At 35.5% G+C, this 6,853-nt stretch overlaps 1 protein-coding gene across 1 annotated transcript in view; it reads right to left on the bottom strand.

Annotated features, from left to right (window-relative positions):
- The window catches only part of LOC128505519 (eosinophil peroxidase-like), a 137,101-nt gene that overhangs the window by 102,827 nt on the left and 27,421 nt on the right, over positions 1–6,853 (bottom strand). The window lies entirely within an intron of this gene.

The following is a 6,853-nucleotide window of genomic DNA, read 5'->3' as shown; positions in this document are numbered from 1 at the left end:
CTCTCAAACCCCTGATCAAGGGCACTACTTGTGTTTGGAGCAAGGGATTGTACACCCTATGTAGTGCACTAGTTTTCCATTTGATGCTCTTTGAAGTTTAATCCCAGAACATGAGATTTACAGGACCGTCCACCACCTTTGTGGTTTATTCTCCTCACCTCTAGGCTACGTAGTACTAGTAAGAATTTAAAACTGGTCTAGTCACCAGGACTAACGGTTAGTTTCGGTTAAGTAGTCCCAATGGTCGCGTGGGATGTGTTTTGACTGAGCAAAATAACTGGTTAAATAAACAAACAAATCATGATCTGTTAATGATAAATGGAGGTTTTGGAACTGTTGTATAAAAGCAGGCAGCATGGTGGTGTAATGGTTAGCACTGTCGCCTCGCACCTCCAGGGTCAATATCACACTCGAGGTCATGCTGTTGTACTTATAAACTTTTTTATTAATTGGCAGTTGTCATCAAAACTGCACATCTTTGCACTCTTCCTCTATACAAAGGTACAAATCAACATAGTCTCCATCACAAGCAATGCATTCACGTTATTGTCCTCCCAGTTTCTGGTCTGCGTGGTTTGTCCTCAGTGTTGGTTTCCACTGCGTTAAATTTGTCCATACGTCTGTGCGCATTGCTCGTCAGTGTCATTTCCATAAACATTCTGTAGCGCACACTCAATTAATAATATATATATATTGCTAGGATGCATTACTTTTGGTACATGCCTCATAATCTTTTTAATATAACCCCAATCAAGATAACGGGGTCGTCTCCAACACTTCTAGTCCAGTCTTCTTGATCTTTCTTCTTTCGGCAGTCTTTTAGATATTTAACCACAAACTCCTGAGATTTCTTTGTTTGTGTCCTGAATGATCCGAGACCTCTGTAACACCTCGATAGCGCCACCACATTGTCCACATGCGCTGTTCAGAAAGAATCTCATCTTCCCTATCAGTGTGAAAAAAAACAGCTAATGAAATTCTTCGGTGTATTAAATAGTACAGGAATGAGTTTACTTACTTCTATTTCAGTCGAACGGTTCCTTTTTCCATCCTGTTTGATGAACACGTTTATTTCCCCCAACCTCGGGATCATGACCTGTAGTCACAACAGGTTGAGGATATTGAGTACTCACTGCCACTCCAGCCACACAGCACCGCTGATGGACTCTGTTGTCTAGTCCGTATCGCGTTGTGAACCGATGTGTGTAGCGCCCCCTAATAGTGTAGTAGAGTATGTGTGTTTTAGAGGAGCTGCACGCGCACAAAACACAAATGTGGAAGCTGTTCATGAAATCCTCTAGGTCAGGTATGTAAAAAAAGAAAAAGGAAAAAAAAAAGTTTTATTTTTATAAGCTCTTCGTTTTTAGCAGAGCTGAGAAGTCAAGCTGTGTCAGAGGAGAGTTAGATGTGTGTGTGTGTGCGTGTGTGTATATGTGTTTCTTTCATTTATTTTTAAACTTAATGGACTTTCTTACCTGCTGCTTTTACTTTTATTTTGTAAATGAGGTGTGCGCACATGCGATCATGTATTTAATACGTCTGTGTACCGCGTGCCAGGGAGCGGATGTCCTTCAATAGATGATGACAAAAAAAGGAGGGAGGGTTGAAGAAAATCCTCAATATGGCTGATTTTATTTTATTCATTTCTCCTGCTGTTCATAAGCTACCAGAGTTTGGGTGAACCAAAGACATGCACCCCCTTGCTTTTATTTTGTTTTATTATTTTGATTATTATGAAATCTTTTTGGTCTTACTTTGTATATTTGGATTAAGAAATACAAAGCAATACGCAGGACAGTAATGTATGACCAGTGTGTGTTTTTTTACCATAATGTCCGGACTATATGTTGCTTTTTCTCATTTTCTTATCTTTTTTTTTTTTTTTTAAGCATTCTTGCTGTAACTGAGTAGCAAATATAACGAAAAAGTGAACTTTTTTTTTTAGATTTTTTTTTTTTTTTTAACTGACTTCAAAATTTCTCACATAATTTACTTACTTGGACTTGGATCCCCCCGTGGCACGCGGCGCATTGTGCAACAAGAATTCGTCCTAAGGCCGTTAGCTCTTTAATGGAAGGCGTTTTCCATTTCGCATAATTACCCAGTCATAAAATCTCCAATCCAACGATAAAACATTAACAACGAGTAACCACAATAAATGTTTGAGGTGCAAATCTCGGCTATAGTGCAGAAAAATCCATAGACGGGATATAAAAGGGCTCAACTGGCCGTTCTATGTGAGTGGGAGGGATCTATCCTCTCTCTCTCTCTCTCTCTCTCTCTCTCTCTGACTGTGTTGCACTGACTTGCGATGCGGCAAGAACATTTTAATAACATACAAATTAATTTTCGAGTTATTTAGCTCAATATGAAAAAAAAGAATCGGTGACCAAGAAACATCAAATTACTCTGACACTTAGTATTTTATAAAAGTTTTATCCTATAAAAATATAAATATAACGATTTGGCCTTAACCCCATAAAAATAAAATAAAAATTTAACACAGGGTAAGGTTTTTGTGTGTCATGTATTTAGATTTTCGCATGTACATTATTTTTTGGGATCTTTAAAAGTACAAAATAAACTAACTGCAGACACACAGCGGTGGCCAAAAGTATTAAGACAACATGTGCTATGTATTATAGTTCTCTCTGTGCACTAAACGGTCATGAGTAAGTTCACACTGATCAGGCAGAAGAGTTGTGCTACTTACAATCAGCTGGTTTTGTTAATGGACGGAACAAATATGCGGCAGGACTTTTACTTTCTAAAGCCAGGGTGACCACTTCTGCACAAAAATGCTTAAAACTTTAAGGAATTCTCAAGTGAATTGTGAAGCGTTTCACCAGGCATGATTGAGCGACTGACACCAGAGTACTGCAGACTGTGACCCAATGCCAAGTCAGATCCAGCAGGTTTTGAAGAATAAAGGGCTTCATCTTAAATCCTGATTGTTGTATAGCAATTTCATTTCATATAATAACATTATTTTATTTTAACTTGTCGTTTTTGTTTTTTTTGAGTTTCATTAAAACCATGAATTTTGTCTCAATACTTTTGGCCACCATTGAATAAAAGTTAAATTTTTGACTTACGCCATTTGCACAAAACCAGAATTATCATATTTGCAGAGTACATTAATTCATGTAAGCTTATGTGAAATGGTAAAATATAATCCCGATACACAATGCAAATGTATACAATGACAAAGTGTGTATATTTTTTTCTTGCTTTCTCTGGAGCAACTTATAGTCCGGAAAATACGGCACGTTCATTTTTAATGCATTTCTGTCAAAAAGTGAATGTTAGGCATGTGCCGAGATTAAATCATAAAGACTGTCTGTTCTTTTATCACGGTTTGCAATATTGTTGCGTTATTGTATTAAAGAATGATTACATGTGTAAAGATGGACTTTATTTTTCTGAATAAATAAGACATCAAAAGAAAAGATATGACTCTTGTCGATTGATGGACAAACACGACACGAGAAGTGAAATGTAAGAATTATGACTATCTTTTCTTCTGTCTGTCACTCTCTTCCTCTCTCTCTCTCTTTCCTTCTATTTGTCTCTGTCCTTATGTGTCTGCCTTGGTTTTGTTTCTCTGTTTTTCTTTCTTCCTTTTGTCCCCTCCTCTTATCTGTCGGTCTGTCTTTCCCTTCTATATCAGCCTATGTGTGAGTCTCTCATTCTGTCTCTCTTCTGAAAATTCCTCCCTGTCTGTCTGTCTATTCGTCTGCAGTATTTGTCTGCCTGCCTTTAGTGAGTTTGTATTTCTGTAATTCTGTCTTTCTCTCCATGCCCATCTCTCTCCCTCACACTTTGTCTTTCTGTCTCTCTCATTTTTCTTCTGTTCTCTTTCCTTTCTTTCTCTTATACAACACTCAAATCAGAGGCTGTGTATGCAGAGAGGATTAGTGTCCATTTAGGCCATTTAGGATGTTTATCTTTTATCTTTCTTTGTTTTGACGAAGATGTGCTTTTTGGGATTTTTTTTGTCAATTCCGTAATTTCAGGAAAAAAACAGAACTGTCTTTTATATTTATATTATAATAAATGATAAATATGATGAATATACACTGCACTGCTAAGAAAAAAGTTGCACACGGGAAGATTTCATTGATCGCAGCACACAATGTTGAGTCCAATTCATGTGTGAAATTCATGTTCCCAGAACCGCTCTTACATAATCCTGGAATATGGCCGTGCCATCAAAAAAAAAAAACTCCACAGAAGCATTACCTGGTGATTCAGTACATTCAGATCATTACACTGTCTCCAGAGGCTTGTACAGTGGACACTATGCATGATGGGTGCATCGCTTCAAGTGCTTCCCTTCTTACCCTGACACACACATCACTCTGGTATGGGCTCGATCTAGCCTCATCAGAACACATGACCTTTTTCCATTACTTCAATGTCCAATCTTTAAGCTCATTATCAAGTGGTTTTCTTATGGACACACAGCTGTTTAGTCCCAATCCTGTGTGTGTGTGTGTGTGTGGAAACCCTCTTACTTTTGCTAATAGACATAGCTCAAATTTTTTATCTTTACTAAGTGTTTAAGTGGTCTCCATTTATGATTTTTTTTTTTCACCACATTTCTTCCATGTGTAATTTTAAATTGTTTTTTAGTGCTTGATGCTGGACAATAATTTGACGATTCTAAGTGGATGATTTTTAACATACAGATGTTGTTTTATTCACATCTCTCTCTCTCTCTCTCTTTCTCTCTCTCTCTCTCACACACACACACACAATTAATCAAAGTTTATTAGTTTATAAAGTTTATAAGGTATATTAATAATTATTATGTTAATAATAAAGAGGTGAATTATAAGTGAATCCTCTTTTGTGTGTGTGTGTGTGTGTGTGTGTGTGTGTGTGTGTGTGTGTGTGTGTGTGTGTGTGTGTAAATTTTCCATTTACTTTGTCTCTGTTTTAATCTGTTTCTCTTCGTCTCTTTCTCAGTATTTTCTTAGGTTCGTCTGGTCGTCTCTCGTATAAAATGAACATGATAATCTATTTCTCTTTTGCCCTTTCCAAACCTTTTCCCCTTATCTCTTACTTAATTCCTCCTATTGTTGTCAGTCTTTGTTTTCACTGTTCCAGCATCTGTTTCTCTCTTTCTGTTTTTCTCTTTTTTCTTTTATTTATTCTCCCTCTTTCTTAAGTTTTCTCCAATGATCATTATATATAAAATATAATATGTAAAATTGCTTTTTTATTTGCTATTACTTTTATAAATGGGTTTTTTAAACTTGTAAATCTAGTATTTCTATTGAATTGTAAAGTTTACTTGTGGTTCAGGTTTCTGCGTCTCTTCACACTGGGTTACGGCGTGTTCTGGTATCCTAACATAACATAACTACTTTTAAGACTTTGCATTTAAATATATAACTATACCTGGTGTCAAATCTTTAAAAACATATTCAGGGGTCAATTTAATAAAACTAAACAGCTGCAAAGAATTAAATTAAATCCAGTGAAGAGCGCTAATAACTTTTAACATTACCTAAAACTTTAGTATTATTTTTACACAACTGAAGTCCATATATTAATCACTGTTTTAGATGTCCAAGTCATTCATGGTGAACTTATAGTTGTTGTTTCTTTTTTCTTTTCTTTAAATCTAAACCATAAATTCGACGTGGCAAAGTTCAACCTTAATGTGATGAATGACTGACATCTAGTGTTTCCACATTGTAATTACACCTTAATAAAATAATTTAAAACATTATTTTGATTTAGTATATTGATTGGTCTAATGGTGGTGCTGTTGGGTTGTGTTTTAGGTTTTGGCTTATGACTCAGGAACCTGTTAAACTGAAAAAAAATAAATCATTAAAGTTCATATATATTTTTTTTTTCCCCAAATTTTGCATATAATCAATAGAATCAATTGGTATAGACCCCACTCATTTTCCACCCAACTAATTGGTCTGCAATTTTTTTTTTTCAAAACATTTTCAAGTCTTTGATGCTGAGAGTCACCTGAAATTTGAGAATCTTTACACAGTCATGGAAACGACCAAAGTTGCCTTCCCAAACATTTTGCCTTATATTAGCCAATCAAAATTCAACCAATCAAAAGCTTGCATACACCATAAAGAATAATCAATCAACATGTAACTTGGTATATATACAGTATGCATGGATCATCATGAAAATATGTCCAAAGTTTTAGAGCAATCAGTCAAAAAGCAAATTTACATTTTGATCTAAAGTATGTGAATGCTCCAAGCTTTTTTTTCCAACCGAGCAATCTGATTAGTGCTTTAATGGATGATAATAATGGACAGTAACAGCACTGGGACGTTTAACAGCACTTTGGTGTTATATGTATCACTATGTATACCAGGTGTTCTACAATCATTAATTATTCATTAATATCTTTTTAATTTAATTTGTATTTCTAATTTGGACAAACTAAATCTTAATGGGTCATGGCCATTTGCCAAAATGTGTTATCTGCCTATGCTTCAAAGATGCACTGATTGATCCTTGCAGCCTTTAATCATTGCAGGTTTCATATCTTGAAACGCACAATTGTAATTGAAGAAAAGAACAACAAACTCGAATAACATGTTTGGTTGGATTCTTTATTTCAAAAGAAGACCTAATGAGAATATAAATATATCAGCTGTCATAATAGCACAAAAGCACATTGCCTAAGGCTACAATAATTTTTCATGTGTTGCCAGATTTCACCCTTTCCATTCCATTTTAAATGACAATGGCCTTGAAATGGTGTTAATTACATGCCCAAGTACATATTGTATGCTTGGAGTTCACTTGTGTAAAAACATAACATTGTGGAAACATTACACTTTGCCACACAACCTATATTGTA

The sequence above is a fragment of the Clarias gariepinus genome, chromosome 17, assembly GCF_024256425.1.
Source record: "Clarias gariepinus isolate MV-2021 ecotype Netherlands chromosome 17, CGAR_prim_01v2, whole genome shotgun sequence".
NCBI lineage: Eukaryota > Metazoa > Chordata > Actinopteri > Siluriformes > Clariidae > Clarias > Clarias gariepinus.
Note: the sequence above shows the minus strand (reverse complement) of the source record. Positions and strands in the feature narration are given on the sequence as shown.